We start from the raw sequence: 22,264 nt of genomic DNA on the forward strand, positions 1-22,264 counted from the left end.
TTTTTCATTGCAGCTTGCTGAAAAGAGAGCATCAGTCACATCTACGGCCAAAAATCCCCCCACCACCACCTCCACTCATGGTGGAGGGTGAACAACACTTCGAAATAAAGGAAGTCCTGGATTCTAGGAGATATCATGGGGCAACTCAGTACCTAGTTGCCTGGAAACACCTCCCTGGCTCACAAAATGAGTGGGTCCATAAACGTCATGTCAGAGCCCCGAAGCTATTGAAGAAGTTTCACACAGAGTATCCTAACAAGCCTGACTAAATTTTATACTTGTGTTTTCTTTCAGGTGGATCTCTCTTATTGTTAAGAGGGGCCGGATGTCAGAATCCAATTATATTTCATCTTTAATTATCAAATATAGAAACTCCCAATTCTGCCATCTCTGGATTCTGCCATAAGAGGGAGAGAAGGGGGAGAACAAAGGGGCTTTATGGCCCTCACTTCCTTCAGTACACTTCAAAGGGCTGAATGTTGAATGTGTGTTTATTGTAACCTCGAAGTGTTAGCATACCAAAGGAGAGTATTTGCCTTTCATGTAGTTATCTGAAGTCTCCATCCAGACGGAAGAAAGAAGAAAAGGGGTGGAATTGTGATACTTGAAACTATCACTGGAAGGGGGGTTGATTGGGTGGGACTACTGGGGAACCCCTTAAAACCTTGAATGGAAGAGCTTGAACCCCAAGTCCTGTCTAGCATGCCTGCAACCACTTCTCTTAATAAAGGATTCCTGTTGGAAGAATTATTCCAAGAGTTCTGTCTTCTTAAGATGCAAAGTGGGGTGGGTCCTTACAATACTTTTCGAATTTGAGGTCAGTTTTACATTTTCACTTTTCATGCTTACTTGGCAAATGTGATATAGGCCCAGGCCTAACTTTTGGAGGAAGGGTCGGATCCGGGAAACACATGTTTTTTCAGCTTCCGCAAACTGTGAGGAACCTGAATACATGCATACTTTTCAAATTTGAGGTCAGTTTCATATTTTGAGTTTTTATGCTTAATAGGCTATTTGCCAACAAATGCGAAGAAGGCCCAGGCCTAACTTTTGAAGAAAACGTCGGATCGAGAAAATACATGTTTCTTCAGGTTCCCCAACCTGTGGGGGAACCTGAATACCTGCATACTTTTCGAATCTGAGGTCAGTTTCACCTTTGGCTTACTTGGCTATTTGCCAACATGCGATATAGGCCCAGGCATAACTTTTGAAGGAAAGGTTGGATCCAGGAAAATACATGTTTTTTCCAGTTCCCCAAACTGTGAGGGACCGGAATATATGCATACTTTTTGAACTTGAGGTCAGTTTCACATTTTGAGTTTTCATGCTTAATTGGCTATGTGCCAACAAATGTGATGTATGCCCAAGCCTAACTTTTGAAGGAAATGTCAGAAAACACATGTTTTTTCAGGTTCCCAAACTTGTGGGGATTCTGAATATATGCATACTTTTCGAATTTGAGGTCAGTTTCACATTTTCACTTTTCATGCTTAGTTGGCTATTCGCCAACAAATGCGATGAAGGCCCAGACCTAACTTTTGAAGGAAACGTCGGATCCAAGAAAATACATGTTTCTTCGGGTTCCCCAACCTGTGGGGAACCTGAATACCTGCATAGTTTTTGAATTTGAGGTCAGTTTCGTCTTTGGACTTTTCATGCTGAATTGTCTATTTCCTAACAAATGCGATATAGGCCCAGGCCTAACATCTGAAGGAAAGGTCGGATCAGGAATATACTTTTTTTTGGTTCACCAACGTGTGGATGTAACTGAATACATGCATACTTTTCGAATTTGAAGTGAGTTTCACCTTTGGACTTTTCATACTTACTTGGCTATATCCCAACAAATGCGATATAGGCCCAAACCTAACTTTTGAAGGAAAGGTCGGATCCAAGAAAATACATGTTTCTTCAGGTTCCCCAATCTGTGGGGGACCTGAATATATGCATATTTTTGAATTTGAGGTCAGTTTCACATTTTGAGTTTTCATGCTTAATTGGCTATTTGCCAACAAATGCGATATAGGCCCAGGTCTAACTTTTGAAGGAAATGTCGGAAAACACATGTTTTTTCGGGTTCCGGAACCTGTGGGGATTCTGAATATATGCATACTTTTCGAATTTGAGGTCAGTTTCACATTTTCACTTTTCATGCTTAGTTGGCTATTTGCCAACAAATGTGATATAGGCCCAGGCCTAACTTTTGAAGGAAACGTCGGATCCTGGAAACACATTTTTTTTCGGGTTCCCAATCCTGTGGGGGACCTGAATACATGCATACTTTTCGAATTTGAGGACAGTTTCACATTTTCACTTTTATGCTGAATTGGCTATTTGCCAACAAATGCGATGAAGGCCCAGACCTAACTTTTGAAGGAAACGTCGGATCCAAGAAAATACATGTTTCTTCGGGTTCCCCAACATGTGGGGAACCTGAATACCTGCATACTTTTCGAATTTGAGGTCAGTTTTGTCTTTGGACTTTTCATGCTGAATTGGCTATTTCCTAACAAATGCGATATAGGCCCTGGCCTAACATTTGAAGGAAAGGTCGGATCAGGAATATACTTTTTTTTGGTTCACCAACGTGTGGATGTAACTGAATACATGCATACTTTTCGAATTTGAAGTGAGTTTCACCTTTGGACTTTTCATACTTACTTGGCTATATCCCAACAAATGCGATATAGGCCCAGACCTAATTTGTGAAGGAAAGGTTGGAACCAGAAAACCCATGTTTTTTCGGGTTCTCCAACCTGTGGGGGACCTGAATATATGCATATTTTTGAATTTGAGGTCAGTTTCACATTTTTAGTTTTCATGCTTAATTGGCTATTTGCCAACAAATGCGATGTAGGCCCTGGCCTAACTTTTGAAGGAAAGGTCGGATCCGGAAAACACATGTTTTTTCGGGTTCCCCAACCCATGAGGAACCTGAGTAGATGCATACTTTTCGAGTTTGAGGTTAGTTTCACATTTTCACTTTTATGCTTAATTGGCTATTTGCCAACAAATGCGATGAACGCCCAGACCAAACTTTTGAAGGGAAGTTCGGATCAGGAAAATATTTGTTTTTTCGGGTTCCCCAAGCTGCACGCTTTTCGAATTTGAGGTCAGTTTCACATTTTGAGTTTTCATACTTGGCAATATCCCAACAAATGCGATATAGGCCCAGACCTAACTTTTGAAGAAAAGGTCGGATCCGGGAAACACATGTTTTTTCAGCTTCCACAAACTGTGGGGAACCTGAATACCTGCATGCTTTTCGAATTTGAGGTCAGTTTCGTCTTTGGACTTTTGATTCTGAATTGGCTATTTGCTAACAAATGCGATAGGTGGGATGTGGAAAAAATTTTTTTTTTCTGATTACCCAGTCTGTGGGGAACTTGAATATAGACATATTCTTCGAATTTAAAGTCAGTTTCTCATTTTCAATTTCATACTTACTTGGCTATATCCCAACAAATGCGATATAGATCCAGCCCTAACTTTTGAAGGAAAGGTCGGATCCAAGAAAATACATGTTTCTTCAGGTTCCCCAACCTGTGTGGGACCTGAATATATGCACATTTTTGAATTTGAGGTGAGTTTCACATTTTGAGTTTTCATGCTTGTCTATTTGCCAAGAAATGCGATATAGGCCCAGGCCTAACTTTTGAAGGAAACGTCGGATCTGGAAAATACATGTTCTTTGAAGTGTTTCATTAGTTGGAACCTTGACAACATGCCAAGATCTACAAACTTTTCTTTTTTTTAATATTTTTTTTATATTTTCCATTTATTCATACAAAATACAATTCAATTCACAAAATAAAATAAATTCCTGACCACTGGTACCGCCTGCCCATTCCCCCCAGGGTGCGTCCACCCTCTCTAATACTTTCCCTACTTCCCTCCTCTTTCTCTCCTCCCCTCCTACTCTCCCCTCCCCTTCTCTTCTTACCATCCTACTTCCTCCCTACACCTTCCTCCCCTCTCATGCAGCATAGGGGAAATGCCCAAGCGGCACCTCTCTATAAACTACCCTAACTATGTTATCATTACCCACCCACTCACCCACCCACCCACCCTCAACCCTCCCCGCCTCACTTCCCAGAGCAGAGTACAGGGTTATTAATAAGAAAGTTAACAATAATAAAAAAGGGAAAAGAAAAAAGAAAGGAAAGAAAAAAAACATCATACTTAACCTTTAACTCCCCTTAAATTAAGTCATATAAACAAATCTCTACAACAGTTGCTATAAAATTTACTCATAAAGTAGATGAAAATTTATAGTCCCATACTTTTTCTGAATATAATCTATCCATCTTCTCCATACCATATTATATCTTTCTTGTGTATGATCCTTTAAATAAGCAGAAATTTTAGCCATTTCTGCTAAATTAGAAACCTTCAGTATCCATTCTTCTAAGGTAGGCAATGAATCTTTCTTCCAATATAAACCTACTAATATCCTTGCTGCAGTTATTAAATTCAACATTAAAATAGTTTCTTTAACATCTAAATCCGTAAAAATACCCAATAAAAATAATTGAGGAGTAAACTTTATCTTCCTTTTAAAAATCTTTTGAATATTCCACCAAATCATAATCCAAAAGGCCTTAACCTTCCACCAAACATGAAAATAAGTTGCATCAGTATTACCACACTTCCAACATTTGGATTGTAAGTAAAAGATCTATGATTTAGGATTTAGGATCTAAATGCCACCTATAAAACATTTTATAAAAATTTTCCCTCAAATTTTGGGCTTGTGTAAATTTAATATTTCTAATCCAAATTACCTCCCATAAATCCAATGGGATCGGTTCCTGAATATTCTGAGCCCATTTAATCATACAATCTTTGACCAATTCTGTTTCCGAATCTAATTCTATTAACACATTATAAATTCTTTTTATATGAGCCTGATTCTGATCTTTAATCTGCGTTATCAAATCTTCATCTTCTAATGTTATTCCCTCTTTCTTATCTACAGTCCACCTATCCACTATTTGTAAATACTGAAACCATGACTGTGAGATATTTTCTTGCCTTAACATATCTAAAGATTTTAAATGCCAATCGGTACCAGTCCAAGTTAATAGTTCTTTATGCGAAATTTTGACAAAATTCATCCCCTTAGAAATCCCCTCAATTGCATGTCCAGGAATCCCCCAAATAGGTATTTTATAATTTAATCTATAATAATACTTCTTCCAAACTCGAAGTAAAGCATTTCTTAAAATATGTGATTTAAAAGCCCGATCAACTTTCTTATTAAAAATTAAATATGCATGCCAACCATACATTAAATCCCACCCTTCAAGAGAAAGAATATCTTTATTTGTTAAATTAAGCCAATCACTTATAAAAGTTAAGGTGGCTGATCATAATATAATTTCAGGTTAGGTGCTTTAAGCCCACCTCTTTCTCGGGCTTGCAAATATCTTGCAATATTTTAAACTTTACCCTTGGCTTCTTCCCAGCCCTTCTGCCATTCATCCAAATTTGCATCTTTCTTTAAAATAGGTATCATCTGAAACAAGAAAAGAAACTTTGGTAGAACATTCATTTTCACAGCTGAAATTCTCCCCAATAATGACAACTGCAACTTCTTCCAATTGTTTAAATCCTTTTGTACTTTTGCCCACATTAATTCATAATTATTCTTATATAATTTCCCATTAGAAGCTGTTATATATACTTCCAGATATTTAACCTTTTTCACCATCTGAAAGCCTGTAAGTTTAACTAAGGTTTCATTCTCCTTAACAGACATATTCTTAGATAATATTTTAGTCTTATTATTATTTACTTTAAAACCAGAAACTTTCCCATACTGAGTTATAAATTCCAATAAATGAACAACCGCATGGGTCAGTTGTACTAAAATTAAAACCAAATCATCCACAAAGGCTCACAATTTATACTCATTCCTATTTAATTTTATTCCCTTAAGTACCGTTGACTCTCGAATCTGGATTAACAAAATCTCCTTTGTTAAAACAAATAACAATGGAGATAACGGACATCCTTGTCTTGTTCCTTTTCCAATATTAAAAGTCTCTGTCAGTCCCCCATTAATAATAATTTGAGCAGATTGTTGCTGATATATGGCCTTAAGAGCATATAAAAACTTATCACCAAAATGCATTTTCTCTATAAATAAAAATAAAAATTGACAGTCTAATTGATCAAAAGCTTTCTCCGCATCCAAAAATATAAAGGCCACAGGAATCTGATTATTCTTATCCAAATACTCAATTAAATTAAGAATTTGTCTTACATTATATTTCATGTACCTTCCTGTTATAAATCCTGATTGATCACTGTGAATCAAATCCTTCATAACCTGCATTAATCTATTTGCCAAAATTTTTGAAAAAAATCTTGTAATCCACATTTAACAAAGATATAGGTCTGTAATTCTTAGGCTCAGTAAGATCTTGATCCTCCTTTGGGATTAATGAGATAAACGCCCTTCTCCACGAAGGGGGGACCTGAGCTCCCAACAAAATACTGTTAAATAACTCCTTTAATGGCTCCATCTTCTCCTCCGATAGAGTTTTATGTAATACCAACCTTTTGATCTAAACTCCACCTCACTAACAATTGATTATAATGAAACCAAGAGTGTACAATATTTTCTTGCTTCAACTCAGTCAATGACTTTAATTGCCAATCTTGCCCAACCAAATTAAGTAATTCCTTATAAGAAATCTTATCCAAATTCACTAGATACTCCCTCTATCACGTGCCCAGGAATCCCCCAAATTGGAATTTTATAATTTAACCTATAATAATATTTCTTCCAGACACGCAACAAGGCACTTCTCAAAATATGGGTTTTAAAAACCTGATCAACTTTTTTTTATCATAAATTAAATAAGCGTGCCATCCATATAATAAATCCCATCCCTCAAGAGAAAGAATATTTTTATTTGTTAAGTTGAGCCAATCACTAATCAAGGTTAAAGCCGCCGCATCATAATACAATTTTAAATTAGGCGCTTTGAGTCCTCCTCTTTCCCGTATATCTTGTATAATCTTGAATTTAATTCTTGGCTTTTTCCCTGCCTAAATGAACATTAATCCCTTTCTGCCATTCCTCCAAATTAGCATCTTTCTCACTATTTCAAAACCTGTTAGTTTAATTAAAACATCCTTTTCCTTCATAGACATATTTTTCGATAATATTTTAGTCTTATTATTATTTACCTTAAAACCAGAAACCTTCCCATACTGAGTTAAAATTTTTACCAAATCCCTAACCGAGTCTGTCGGTTGAGATAATGTCACAACCAAATCATCAGCAAAAGCTCTCAACCTATAATCATTCTTACTTATTTTTATTCCCTTTATTCTAGGTGACTCCCAAATTTTAATAAGTAAAATCTCCATTGTTAAAACAAATAACAATGGGGATAAAGGACATCCCTGTCTTGTTCCCTTTTCAATTTTAAATGCTTCTGTTAAACCCCCCCATTAACTATGATTTGTGCTGATTGTTGTTGATAAATTGCCTTAAGGGCAACTAAAAATTTATCCCCAAAATTCATTTCCTCTACTATTTTAAATAAAAATTGCCAATCTAATTGATCGAAAGCTTTTTCAGCATCTAAAAAAAATCAACGCCGCAGGGATTTGATTGTTCTTATCCAAATACTCAATTAAGTTAACAATCTGTCTAACATTATATTTCATATATCTTCCAGATTTAAATCCAGATTGGTCACTATGAACCAATTGTTTCAAAACTCGCATTAATCTATTTGCCAATATTTTTGAAAAATTTTTATAATCTGTATTCAAAAGAGATATAGGCCTATAATTTTTGGGCTGAGTCAAATCTTGATCCTCCTTCGGAATCAATGATATAAAAGCCCTTCTCCATGATGGAGGTACCTCTGCTCCCAATAAAATATTATTAAAAAGTTCCTTCAGTGGTTCTATCATTTCTTCAGATAACATTTTATAATAAATTGCTGTTAATCCATCTGTACCTGGAGCCTTACCAACTTTCAATTGTTTTATAGCCCAAATAATCTCATCCAAAGTAATTAAACCATTAAACCATCTTTGATCAGTAGTAAGTTTAGAAGAATGTGATTCCTGTAAATACTTTTCTATCTGAGACTTGTATATTTTCACTAGCATATAACTTTGAGTAAAAATCTAAAAAACTTTTAATCAAATTTTGTTGATAAACTTCTTTACCTTTATAATTTATTTTTTCTATAATCCTTGCTTTCTGTTTCTTTCGTAGTTGGTAAACCAACTACCTACCAGGTTTGTTTGCATTACAAAAAGTATTATGTTGCACATACCTCAAATTAATTGCAATCTGATCAGTTATCAACATATTAAATTGCTCCTTAAGCAAACTAATAGAAGCCTTTAAGTTTTTATCCAATGGATTAAGCCTTTTCCTTAGCTTTAATCTCTATTTCCAACTCTTTACATTTCTGCATCTGTTTATGTCTATGCATATTATTCATATAAATCAAAACCCCTCTCATATATGCTTTACTGGCGTCCCATACCATTGGCATCAAAATGCCCTTATGCATATTCAAAAGAAAAAAAATCCTTTAAATAATCTCTACATCTCTGTAAATTTCCTTCATGTCTAAATAAATTTTCATTCAATCTCCAAGTCCTTCTATTCCCATCTTCAGTAGATAACTCCATCCCTACAGGACTACGGTCTGACAATATTTTTGGGAATATCTTGGCATTCTTCACCCTAGAAAAAAGATCATTAGTAATTTAAAAAAAAGTCAATTCTGGAGTACGACTGATGCCTGTCCGAAAAGAAAGTAAAGCCTCTTTCTTCCATATTCCATTCACGCCAAATGTCTCTAAATTCCAAATCATCTTTCAAATCAAAAAAGTCTTTAGGTAGTTTTGAATGATTAGGAGATTTAGAAGAACCCTTCTTATCTTTAATTGAGTCTAAAACACCATTCCAATCTCCCATCATAATTACTGATTTATAATCCAATTAAATTATTTTCTGATGTATCATCTTATAAAAATATTTTTGTTGCTGATTAGGAGCATATAGTCCAATGACAAGACTTCTCTTGCCATTTAATAATAAATCAATAATATCATATCTTCCTTGTGGATCAGAATCAATTAACTTTGATAATAAATCTTTCCTCAGATAAATAACTACTCCTGCTTTTTTCTGCGGAGCAGAGGCTGTAAAATGTACTCCCAGCCGGGAGTTAATCAAATATTTTTCATCCTTTAAAGCAATATGAGTCTCTTGCAAACATACAACATCATTCTTATGTTGTTTCAAATAGTAAAATACTTTCTTTCTTTTCTGTGGTGAATTCAATCCATTAACATTCCATGTCAGGAACTTTGCCATGTCTCATGGCTTGAAGCCTTTGGAACACTGCATCTAAATCCACAGTTGACGACCTCTTCGATCTTGTTCCTCCCACTGGCTCAGAAGTAACTGCCTGTGTTGTAACTCCAGCATCAAACTTTTTTTTTTTTCCCTCTACATTTATGAGCTGCACGAGTCATTCTCTATTCCCTTGGATCTTCTCTTATCTCCAAACACTGTTGCATTGATTCAACCAACAACTCTTCTCCTGTTGGTGACTTTGCTCCTGCAGCCAGCTGTTCTTCATTTCTTCTAGATCTTGGAGATGGTGGTGCACCTGCTTTCAAAACAGAAACGTAAAAATCTCTTGCTTTTAAAATTGTATTTAATCTATAACGTGTTCCAAGATAATTCACCACTATGCCAACAGGTACATCCCATCTAAATTGAATCTGATGCTTCTTAAGCTCCTCAGCCAAAAAGGCAAAGTCCTTTCTTCTTCTCAGAATTTTTGAGGGTATTTCCTTTAAAATTATTACATCTTGAGCTGCAATTTGAAATCTTTGTTCATAAAAAGCCTGTATAATTTCATTATGAAGTGATCTTCTAGAAAAATAGATAACCACATCTCTTGGTAGATTTCTCTGCTTTGCAATCCATGAATTAACTCTAAAAAAATTTTCAATATCTCTCAGCATTTCTTCAATTCCACATCCCAAAATGGCTGCTAATTCTGCTACAATTTCTTCTTTCAAGACTTCTTTCACATTCTCCTTCAGCCCTCTTATTCTCAAAGCAAACTCCATATCTCTGTATTGTGACATTATAATTTCATTCTGTGCTACATCCACATTATTTTCAATTCTTTCCACTCTTCATTCCAAACTTTCAACATTTCCAGCCACCTCATCCACCCTGTCATCCAGCCTTTCTACATGGGCCGCAAGCTCCTGAAGAGCCAGCAGAATATCTTCCCTCATCTGATGATTTTTTTGTTCCAGAAGCTCTGCTGTCTCAAACTTGCTTTTGTATAGCTTTCTCCAAAGAATCTTGAACCACATTCTGTATGTCTTTAAGTGTGAGTGCTGGAAGTGGGGGGGGGGGAGGGTGGTGGAGTCTTAGGCTTAGTTTGTTGTATAGTCTGTGTTACTGGAGAGGAAATTGCAGCTTTAGGCAGAGAAGAAATTCCAGCGCATTTTGAAGCCATTTAAAAAAAAGAAAAAAGATGAAGAAAAAGAAAAAAGCCACCTTATAGTAGAATAAAATAAAATAAAGAGGTAATAAAAACAATTCCCCCAAAAAGTAGAGAAAAAAAGAAAACTCTTTAAATAAGCAAAGTCTATTAAATTGTTGAAACTTTGTTACCCAATAAAAGTGAAAGTCTTCAAACAAAGAAACAAAATTCCTCCGCCATTTTTCCTTTCACTCCACTCACAAAAATAGTAGCTGAAGAAGACAATATTTCTTCATGAGTTAAAGTTGAGATTCAACACAGTTCTTTTCTTCCTGAACAGCTCTGTCTGCTTTAAAATCTACTTACAGTTCTTCTTATGTAGCAGATGTGGAAGCAGCATCTGGCTTCGTTCTCCTTCGGAGAACAAAGGCATCTTGGGATGCGGAGCTGATCCAGACTCCGAAGGAGCTCTCACCCTTTGTCTCCCAGAAAATAATCTCTGGGAGACAAGGGGAGCTCAACTTCTATCTGGAAAGAAGCTCACTTTCCTCCCTTTGCCCGGGAAGAAAGTTCCAAGCTGCAAAACAGCTGATCGTCGCTGTTTGCCAGCTCTCACATGGAAAAAGCCGCCATTGATGCAGCAAATGCCCCCGGAAGTCTGAATGTCACTTTCATTGTAGCTTCTCCTTTAACCACTACGTGGGAATTTTGAAAATCTGTCAAAACTAAATCTGGTGGCTTGAGTCTGACTCGTTTTCCATCATGTCTGCAGATGAAGTTAAAAGTCTTATAGGAAATTATAGACACAACTGATCCAGTGTCCAGTTCCATGGAGCATGGAACGCCTTGCAGCTTGACTTTTAGTGTAAGCTTTTCTTTTAGGGGGCGATGGGCTCCAGTTCTGAGGATGCTCCTTCTTCCGGAGCAAAATCCTACTCTATTCTGCCTAGGGGCCCCATTACTTCTCCTGAGGAAGTCTTTGCATGGAGATTCCCTCTGGCAACCTTTACAGATGGTAGTGATGTGGCCTTGTTTGCCACATGCTTGGCACATAGCTGTGCAAAACCGGCATTCTGAATGCTGGTGTCATCTACCACAGCCAAGACAGCTAGGGAAGGGAACTGCCTTGTCAAGCGGCCTCTGCTTTTTTTCTGGGATCTTCTGCACCTGGTTGTTCTCAATGTCTATGTCTGAGTCTTCTGTTCTTTCTGATTCTTCGTGATGCATAGCTGTCTGGCTGGGGAAATTCTTTGAAGGATGTAAAGCCTTGATGGCTCCATTTGCAGCTTCTTCTGCCATCACTTCTTTCAGTGCATCCTGGAATGTCAGGGACTCTTTAGTGAACAGCCTTTGCTGTAAGTCTCTGCTTCTCAAGCCACATACCAGTCGGTCCCGGAGCTGCTCCTCTAGGTCAGGAAACTCGCATAGCCGGGACGCTTGGCATTGGGCAGCCATGATTTCAGCAATGGTTTCACCTGGCTGCTGTTCTCTCTGTTCAAACGCGTGTCTGTATGTGATAATTGACAATCTAGGTTCTAAGTGCTCCTTGAGTCTTCATTTCAAGTCAGCAGTGACTGACTCCAATGTAGCAGGAGTGACTAGGTCCTCTGCTATATCAAAGATGGCTTGGCCACACACACACAACGTTGCAGCTTTTAAATTATCTTCTCTGACCTGGTTTGCTCTGAAATAGTTTTCTACTCTTGAGACGTATGAACTCCATCGTTCGGGGTGCGTCACGTTGAATTCTGAAAACTTTCCAACTTTGGCCATGACTTGGTTGTTACTGCATCTCCAGTGTCTTATGCTGCTAGGGCTTCTGTGAGTTTCCCAGGGACGAGTCCCTTAGGAAGGTGATACCTCCAGGATTTGCATACTGGCAGGCAGAAGGGGGGAACGCTGTTCCAACCAGGGCACTGATGCCTGGTCTTACCCCTTAGTGACTTAGCTCTCTTCTTCCTAGCAGAATAATCCCATCCTCGTCATCACTGTTGTGTAGTGGGACCAGCGAGACATTGAAGACACGGAGTAGAATTAACAGCTCTTTATTAGTTTTTCACAGAAGCCAGTTCTAGCAGCTGCTTGACTTATATTTATACGGACTGCCACTAGGCAGTGGCCAGTCAGTTTAAAGTACTCATTCCCACCTAAAACACAAGGTGGGAAGAAGCAGCATCCACACAGAGTACTGGTTTTTCACACATTTGAATCCCACCACTGATGCCAAGGTGAACTAAAACTAAGTGGGAAGAGTATTTGTCCTATGCTAAAAAAACAAAACGTTAAAAGGGAAAAATTCATGGGATAAATCAGATCAAGGGTACAATAATTTTGGTATACCAGCAATATTTATTTATTTATGAGACTTATATACCGCTTTAAGTGCAAGCACTCTCTAAGCGGTGTACACCAGTAAGCAATGTATATATATATATATATATATATATATATATCTATATATATATATATAGTAGGTCTTTGGTTGTTCGGGTTTTCTCCCGCGTAAAATTGGAAGTGTCTTGGCGACGTTTCGACGAAGTCCCATTCGTCATCTTCAGGCTGGTGCTTTCAGCTTCGTGCTTCGAGCAGCAATGTGTGGTCTTAGCTGTTTCTTCCTTTTAACTGCCAGTGGGGGTATGAACTGATTGGGTGGGAGCTTGGCTGTGTTCTGATTGGGTGGAGGTGTGTTCTGATTGGTTAGGGGCTTGGCTGTGCTCTGATTGGCTGGGGGAGTGTTCTGTTTGGTTGTGCTCAGGTTAGTCTGAGTTGCAGAGGGGTTTAAGATTTTGGGCTGCCTTGCTATTCCTTGGCTTCGCGTTCGTGGTCGTGCTTCCTCTTCATGGAGGGTGTCAGTTTGCTTCATGTATGGATTGGGGGGGTTTAAAGTGGCTAATGATGCAGCTGTGGTCTGGCTTCTGGTTTGTGGTCGTGCCTCATAGTCAGTGTGGCTTTGGGTTTGTTTTTTGCGTGGATGTTTGGTGGTGACATCCTTGTGGTTTTTGTGAGTGTGGGTCTGGTATCATTTTTTGTGTTAGGGAGTCGTTTGTCAATGAGGGGCGGGTTTCCAAATGGCTGGTAGGCGGGAGGTATCATCTCGCTTGTTCATGCTGTGTGGGCGTTTTTCTATCTCGATGGCTTCTCTGATTATTCTGTTATTAAAATGTTCACTTTTGGCAATGGTTCTGGTATTTTTAAAGTCAATTTCATGTCCTGTGGCTTTAAGGTGTTGGACCAGGGAAGATGTTGGTTCCTCTTTTTTGACTGAGTTCTTATGTTCTTCAATGCGTGCACTTATTCTTCTGTTGGTTTGTCCGATGTATGTGGTGGGACAAGTGGTGCATGGGATTTCGTATACTCCTTGATTTTCTAATTCAATTTTATCTTTGGGGTTTCTAAGGATGGTGGATATTTTTCTGTTTGTGCAGAATGCTGTTTTGATGTTGTGTTTATGGAGGATCTTACTGATTCTGTCTGTGGTGCCTTTTATGTATGGGAGGATGGCTTTGCCGTTTTCTTGTTCTTTGTCTTGGATTTTAGTGGGGGTTTCTTTTTGGATTAGGTTTGTAATCTTATTTCTATGGAATCCATTGGATGTTAGTACATTGGTGAGAGTGTGTAGTTCGGGTTTTAGGTGTTGTTCGTCAGCTAAGCGTTTTGTTCTGGAGATGAGTGTCTTGGCTACAGAGTTGATCTGTGCTGGGTGGTGGTGTGAGAGAGCGTGCAGATAGCGGTTTGTGTGTGTTTTCTTCTGGTAGATGGTGTGTCCTAGGGAGCCATTGGATTTCTTGTAGACTAAGACATCCAGGAAGGGAAGTTGGTTGTTAGCTTCTGTTTCCATGGTGAACTGTATTTTGGGGTGTAGGCTGTTGAGGTGTGTGAGGAAGTTGTCCAGTTTTTCTTTCCCATGTGGCCAGATTATGAAGGTGTCGTCTACGTATCTGAGCCAGAGTTTGGGTTTGTGATCCGATTTTTCTAGAGCTTGGGTTTCAAAGTGTTCCATGTAGAGGTTGGCAATGACAGGTGAGAGGGGTGATCCCATGGGTGCTCCTTCTGTTTGTTTGTATTTTTGTCCATTATAGATGAAGTATGTGTTGGATAGGCAGTGGTTGGTCAGATCTAAGATGTGTTTGGGGGGGTTATATTTGTTTTGAATAGCTGTCAAGGCTTCTTTGATAGGCACTTGGGTGAAGAGGGATATGACATCGAAGCTCACTAGTAGGTCGCTGGGCTGTAAGTTTTGTTTCTTTATGATCTCTATAAACTGGAATGAGTTTTTTACGTGTGAGGTGATGGATTCTGCATAGGGCTGTAGTTGTTTGGCGAGAAATTTGGCTAGGTGTTGTAGAGGTGAGCCTATGGAGCTGACTATAGGTCTGAGTGGGGTTCCTTCCTTGTGTATCTTGGGGAGACCATAGAGTTTGGGGCATCTGGATGATTTCTCTCTGGGAATGATTCTTTGCTGGATCTCTTCGCTAATGGGGGAGGCTTTTATTTTGGATCTGGTGGTTTTTTCCAGGTAGGTGGTGGGATCTGTATTTAGGGGTTTGTATGTGGAGTCTTGGAGTAGGTTGGTTAATTTGGTTTGGTAGTCAGATGTGTTCATAACCACCGTGGCGTTGCCCTTGTCTGCTGGTAGGATTATTATGCTGGTGTCTTCTTTAAGGTTACGTAGTGCTGTCTGTTCCTCTTTGGGTAAGTTGCTTTTGGGTGGCTTGCTGGTGCAGAGGATGTTGGTGATTTCGAGTCTGATTCTGTTGGCGTCGTCGGGGTTGATTTTAGTCAGGCTGGTTTCAACTCCACATATAATGGTTTCAGTGGGGATGTGTTTGGGAGCGACTGCAAAGTTGAATCCTTTGGAAAGGACATTGGTTTCGGCTTTGGTGAGGATCCTATCTGAGATGTTATGCACTGTTTGCTTCATGTGTGGCTGTGAGGGAGGAGGGGTTTGTTTCTGGCGTTCTTGTAGTCCGAAGACGTAAAAAACTCATTCCAGTTTATAGAGATCATAAAGAAACAAAACTTACAGCCCAGCGACCTACTAGTGAGCTTCGATGTCATATCCCTCTTCACCCAAGTGCCTATCAAAGAAGCCTTGACAGCTATCCAAAACAAATATAACCCCCCCAAACACATCTTAGATCTGACCAACCACTGCCTATCCAACACATACTTCATCTATAATGGACAAAAATACAAACAAACAGAAGGAGCACCCATGGGATCACCCCTCTCACCTGTCATTGCCAACCTCTACATGGAACACTTTGAAACCCAAGCTCTAGAAAAATCGATCACAAACCCAAACTCTGGCTCAGATACGTAGACGACACCTTCATAATCTGGCCACATGGGAAAGAAAAACTGGACAACTTCCTCACACACCTCAACAGCCTACACCCCAAAATACAGTTCACCATGGAAACAGAAGCTAACAACCAACTTCCCTTCCTGGATGTCTTAGTCTACAAGAAATCCAATGGCTCCCTAGGACACACCATCTACCAGAAGAAAACACACACAAACCGCTATCTGCACGCTCTCTCACACCACCACCCAGCACAGATCAACTCTGTAGCCAAGACACTCATCTCCAGAACAAAACGCTTAGCTGACGAACAACACCTAAAACCCGAACTACACACTCTCACCAATGTACTAACATCCAATGGATTCCATAGAAATAAGATTACAAACCTAATCCAAAAAGAAACCCCCACTAAAATCCAAGACAAAGAACAAGAAAACGGCAAAGCCATCCTCCCATACATAAAAGGCATCACAGACAGAATCAGTAAGATCCTCCATAAACACAACATCAAAACAGCATTCTGCACAAACAGAAAAATATCCACCATCCTTAGAAACCCCAAAGATAAAATTGAATTAGAAAATCAAGGAGTATACGAAATCCCATGCACCACTTGTCCCACCACATACATCGGACAAACCAACAGAAGAATAAGTGCACGCATTGAAGAACATAAGAACTCAGTCAAAAAAGAGGAACCAACATCTTCCCTGGTCCAACACCTTAAAGCCACAGGACATGAAATTGACTTTAAAAATACCAGAACCATTGCCAAAAGTGAACATTTTAATAACAGAATAATCAGAGAAGCCATCGAGATAGAAAAACGCCCACACAGCATGAACAAGCGAGATGATACCTCCCGCCTACCAGCCATTTGGAAACCCGCCCTCATTGACAAACGACTCCCTAACACAAAAAATGATACCAGACCCACACTCACAAAAACCACACAGGATGTCACCACCAAACATCCACGCAAAAAACAAACCCAAAGCCACACTGACTATGAGGCACGACCACAAACCAGAAGCCAGACCACAGCTGCATCATTAGCCACTTTAAACCCCCCAATCCATACATGAAGCAAACTGACACCCTCCATGAAGAGGAAGCACGACCACGAACGCGAAGCCAAAAAATAGCAAGGCAGCCCAAAATCTTAAACCCCTCTGCAACTCAGACTAACCTGAGCACAACCAAACAGAACACTCCCCCAGCCAATCAGAGCACAGCCAACCCCCCAGCCAATCAGAGCACAGCCAACCCCCCAGCCAATCAGAGCACAGCCAAGCCTCTAACCAATCAGAACACACCTCCACCCAATCAGAACACAGCCAAGCTCCCACCCAATCAGTTCATACCTCCACTGGCAGTTAAAAGGAAGAAACAGCCAAGACCACACACTGCTGCTCGAGGCACGAAGCTGAAAGCACCAGCCTGAAGATGACGAATGGGACTTCATCGAAACGTCGCCAAGACACTTCCAATTTTACGCGGGAGAAAACCCGAACAACCAAAGACGAGCACAACCAAACAGAACACTCCCCCAGCCAATCAGAGCACAGCCAAGCCCCTAACCATTCAGAACACACCTCCACCCAATCAGAACACAGCCAAGCTCCCACCCAATCAGTTCATACCCCCACTGGCAGTTAAAAGGAAGAAACAGCTAAACCACACATTGCTGCTCAAAGCAAGAAGCTAAAACACCAGCCTGAAGATGACGAATGTGACTTCGTCGAAACGTTGCCAAGACACTTCCAATTTTACGCGGGAGAAAACCCGAACAACCAAAGACATATATATATATATATATATATATATATATATATATATATATATATATATATATATATATATATCCGTCACCTGCCGGCATCCTCAGGGCTAGTGCGCCAGGGAGTGAGAATCGCTTTTAAAGGTGTGTCAAAGTCTGCGCACGACTCCTCATCCTCGTCATCGGGCCCAATTGGTATGACTGCGCACAAATGGTCTGTTCTTTCCTATTGATTTCAATTGCGTGTTTATCATCGTCCATCCTTCTTTCTCTTGGTCTTAAGGTGGGTGGGTGAATGTCTCTCTTATTATGGTGGTCCCTACGTTTTAATCTTTCCTCCCCGGGTTCGGATAGTAATAAACCTTTCACGTTTGTTTTATAACCCTTCTTCGTCCCATTATTCTTCCTACGGCAAGTTTTTCCTTTGATTTCAACACTTTCACTCCCTATGCAAACGTCATCTGGATGATCTTGCAAGTCCTTCCGAAGTGGATGCAAACCATCGGTGGTCTGGGGTTGGAGGGTAGATTGTTCATTGCAGGAAGAGGGGGTGGTTCTCTAGCTGTCATCGCATCTAGCTGCTTAGCGCGTACTATACAGTGTTTAGTCAGCCCGGGGGTGGTGGTAGAATTGTGTTTTCGCTCGTCTCCCCTGGGTTCAGATGGCAATACACATCCCATCCCTGTCTTATGCTCCCCCTTCATCCTATGGCTCCTCTTACGGAGGGCCCCTCCCTTAGCTTCATCACTTCTGCAAACCCCGTCTGAGCGATCTCGTGAATCCCTCCGGGGTGGGTATAATTTGCTGACGATCTGAAGTTGGGGGCTAGATTGTTCAACCATGGGCGGGGGAGGTGGTTCCTTGGTCGCCACTGCGCACAGCTGTCTTATACGCCCCCTGCTGCGGGTGATCGGTCCGGGGAGGGTAACAGTAGGATCATGTTCCATTTGATCATCGCAGCGTCTCTCTTCGATTCGCCTCCTCCCTCCTCCTCGTTATCTATACGAGTCCTCTGGAATTCTCCAGAATGCGCAGATGGGGGGTGTGATGGTCCGGTCTCCTGTGTTTTCTCCCCCTCTCCAATACCGTTCGTGGATCCACCTCCAGCTGCGCTCTGTAGTTCTTTCTCTCTCAATCCGGCCATCCTAATCCCACAAGGGGGCTTTTTCTTTCTTTCCGAACCGGTCATCATATTTTTCCCCGTATATGAGTGAACTGTCACATCCAGGGCTCCCTCTCCTCTTCCATTGGTTATGTCCTCCTTTATACAAGTTGCACCATCTCGGGTATTCATAGTGCCCGGACTCTGGATTTTGGTTTCCACCACCTCCTTAACTCTTTGGGGCTGTGATGGTGTTACAGGTGTAGTAGGGGTGTTCTCCAATTGTCTTTCCTCATTCGGACTGCCCCTGATCAATTGGGGGGTTGGTTGCTCCTCCTTAATGCTGTTGGAGTTGTTGCTGGGATGTCGGGGGTATTGTTGTTGATTAATCGTACTCTACAACCTTAAAGCTGTATATGCCAGGCACAGGTCCACGTGCCGGTTGATGGAATTACTGTCCGAGAGCCATGCCTCCTTAAGCAGGCGGCCCCCCTTGGTGTTGTCGCTAGCCAGTACGCTAACCTCACTGAAATTAAATTTGTGATCTAACTCCGCCATGTGTGCCCATATTTGGGAATGCTGGTCTCCCCTTTTCACTGCTAATCTGTGTTCATGGACCCTTGTCTTAACCCGTTTGGCTGTCTCCCCAACATAATTAGATTGGCAGACCATACAATTGATTTTATAGATGGCTGCCGATTTTTCAATGTTGGGGAGTGGGTCCTTAGGGCGCATTAAGGCTGCCCGCAGTGTTTGATTCGGTCTATGGGCCACCTGTATCTTATGCGGTGCTAAAATTCTTGCAGTAGCCTCTGAGACGTTATGAATATAGGGGAGGGCAACCTGTGTGGTTGTCTGAGGTGCCAATCCTTGAGGTGTGGGGTCACTCCGGGGTCCAGATGGTTTATTGACCCAATTAATGAACTTGGCCGGGTACCCATTACGTTTACACATCTGAAAGAGGTAATTCTTCTCCTCTCTCTTAGCTTTGGTAGTGCTGCAATGCGACTCCACATGTTTAAACAGAGTCCTGACACAGCTGACTTTATGGGCAGTGGGATGATTACTCTCGAAATGGAGAATCCTGTCTGTGCATGTAGGTTTTCGGTATACCTTGGTAGTTAGACATCCGTCCACTTGGCGCTGCACCAATACGTCTAAAAATGCTAAGCTGCCCTGACTTTCCTCTTCCATAGTGAACCGGATGTCTGGGTATACCGAATTCAGAATGCCCATAAAGTCAGTCTTGTGCCGCTCCTTGATGACGACAAACGTGTCGTCCACATAGCGGGCCCAAAATTTTGGTTGGTACTGGGCCATCGCTATGTGTTCCAACCGCTGAAGCACCACCTCCGCAATCACACTGGAGATCGGCGACCCCATTGGGGTTCCCTTAATCTGTTCGTATATCGTGCCCTGAAAGGTGAAATAAGTATTAAGACAGACTCCCATTAATTTTATAAGATCTTCTGTCTGGAGGGAGTCTTGATGTAACCCCCGGTCTCCCTGGTTCAGTTGATCCCTTAACACCGCAATAGCAAGTTCCTGCGGGATGGAAGTAAACAGGGAGACTACATCAAAGGAGACCATGAGTTCATCTTTTTCCACTTTCAGGGTCTTGATTTTACTGAGGAATTCTTCTGCCGATCTCACAGTAGTGCTGCTATTATCTGTCAAGTGGCCGATGCGTGTGCTCAGCCACTTGGCCAGTTCGTAGGTGGGTGTGCCTCTGAATGCAACAATGGGGCGCAGGGGAACGTCAGGTTTATGCACCTTTGGTAAGCCATAGAATCTGGCGAGTGCTGAGTCACCAGGGCGTACCTTCCTTAATACGTCTTCCCCCATTCTCCCATTGCGTTTTAGGCCATCAAGGAGCTTGTTGGTATAATTCCTTAACGTAGTGGAGGGGTCTCTATTAACTACTCTATAAGCAGCACTATCTTGGAGTAGTTCTAAAGCTTTACTTGTGTATACCTCTTTATCTAAGACAACAGTTGCCCTCCCCTTATCAGCTGAGAGGATGACAATAGTGTCATCCTTTCTAAGCTGGTTCAGGGCTACTCTTTCCAAATAGATTGGAAAGAATATAAAAAGGGACATTTAAACTGAAGCCCCTTCAGCTATCCAAAATGGGCAACTGAAGAGCAATGAGAAAAAATGGCAAGGCTAGAAACACTAAACATATTTACTTGGGAATGAAAACTATCCAACTCAATGAAATTGACTACAGAAATGAAGAGCTTTCTCTTTTCCTTAGAGGCTCTTTGGTTTTTCCCCCTTTTTATCCCAAGTAAATGGAAGACTTCCGCCAATTCTTACATAGGGATGATGCAGAAAGAACATTAAGCAATTACATTTCAAACCATAATATATACACTAGTCACTTGATTGCATGAATCCTGCCACACTAACTTTTTTATTTATATTATAAAATATTATAATATTTTGAAACAATGCAAGCCTGCCTTAATCCTTAAAGAATTGTGATTTAGTAAAGAGTGAGAGATACCTTTTGCCTCTGTCAATAAATTACAGGTATATCCAGTGTATTTTAGGACCTGAAGAGATTTATGTCAAAATGTTTTAAAACCTGTGAGCGTGACTGATGACTGTTGTGCTAACTGTTCGCATTTCAAGGCAGGCAGGTTCAACAAAAACAGCACTAATAAAAGTTTTATTATTATAAAGATAGAATAAATTATAGGATGGTTTAAGAGAATGCTGTAAGAAGGTATTGTGAATCGAATCAAATAAGTATAGAATAGAACACAATAGGAATAGCCTTGAAAACTGTCAGAAATCAAGTATATGTGGGATTTGCACATAAATATGCAACAGTTAGATGTTGTGAAATGCACACATATAATTACATTCTACTTTTCAAATGGGTAACAAACAATACAGCTATATATTATTTCAAAACATAGTAAGAATTAAAATCCAAAAATACTTCTTATGGGATAATTGGTGGTAATGGCCTTCAGTGGTTTTAAATAGTGGCTGTTGTTTGTTTCCCTCCCTCTTGCTTAAGGATTTCTGCAAATTTCATCTTACATTAACAATAAATTGCCCTTTAAAAAATCTCAGATTTTTTTTATACGTTTCTCAGTTGTTCCCACATTTGTTGTTGCATCACAACCAATTTATCTGCATGTCATTTTGCCGTGAGAAAACTTGCTCATAATAGCTCATAGTAATATCAACATTATAGCAACATTTCATAATAATCCACCAATAATAAAACACACCCAAAAAACAATGTAAAGTTAAACAAATACCACTTCAAAGGAAGCAAATCCAACCTTTATGTTCAATATTAAACAAAAATAGCCAAAAAGGAAACAAAAAAAAAGGCAAACTCAGATGTAGGAAAGTGTTCCTTATTCACTAGTCAAACATAAGTCTTTGTTTTTCCTTGAAGACTTTTCCATTTTCCACCATTTCATCAGAACAGAAGAAAATTCTTGGATGAGGAACAAGATGTCTTCAAGGAAAAACAAGAAAGTCCAGCTGAAAAGGTGCTTGAAAAAGCACCTTTGGGACAACCATGACCTCCATAGACATCTTCTTCAGAA

General features: G+C 40.2%; 1 pseudogene; it reads right to left on the minus strand.

Annotated features, from left to right (window-relative positions):
* Window positions 1–22,264, minus strand: part of LOC120319208 — a 112,168-nt pseudogene that overhangs the window by 47,947 nt on the left and 41,957 nt on the right.

The sequence above is a fragment of the Crotalus tigris genome, unplaced genomic scaffold (genome assembly GCF_016545835.1).
Source record: "Crotalus tigris isolate CLP2741 ecotype Arizona unplaced genomic scaffold, ASM1654583v1 scf7180000017600.4437325, whole genome shotgun sequence".
NCBI classification, from domain to species: domain Eukaryota; kingdom Metazoa; phylum Chordata; class Lepidosauria; order Squamata; family Viperidae; genus Crotalus; species Crotalus tigris.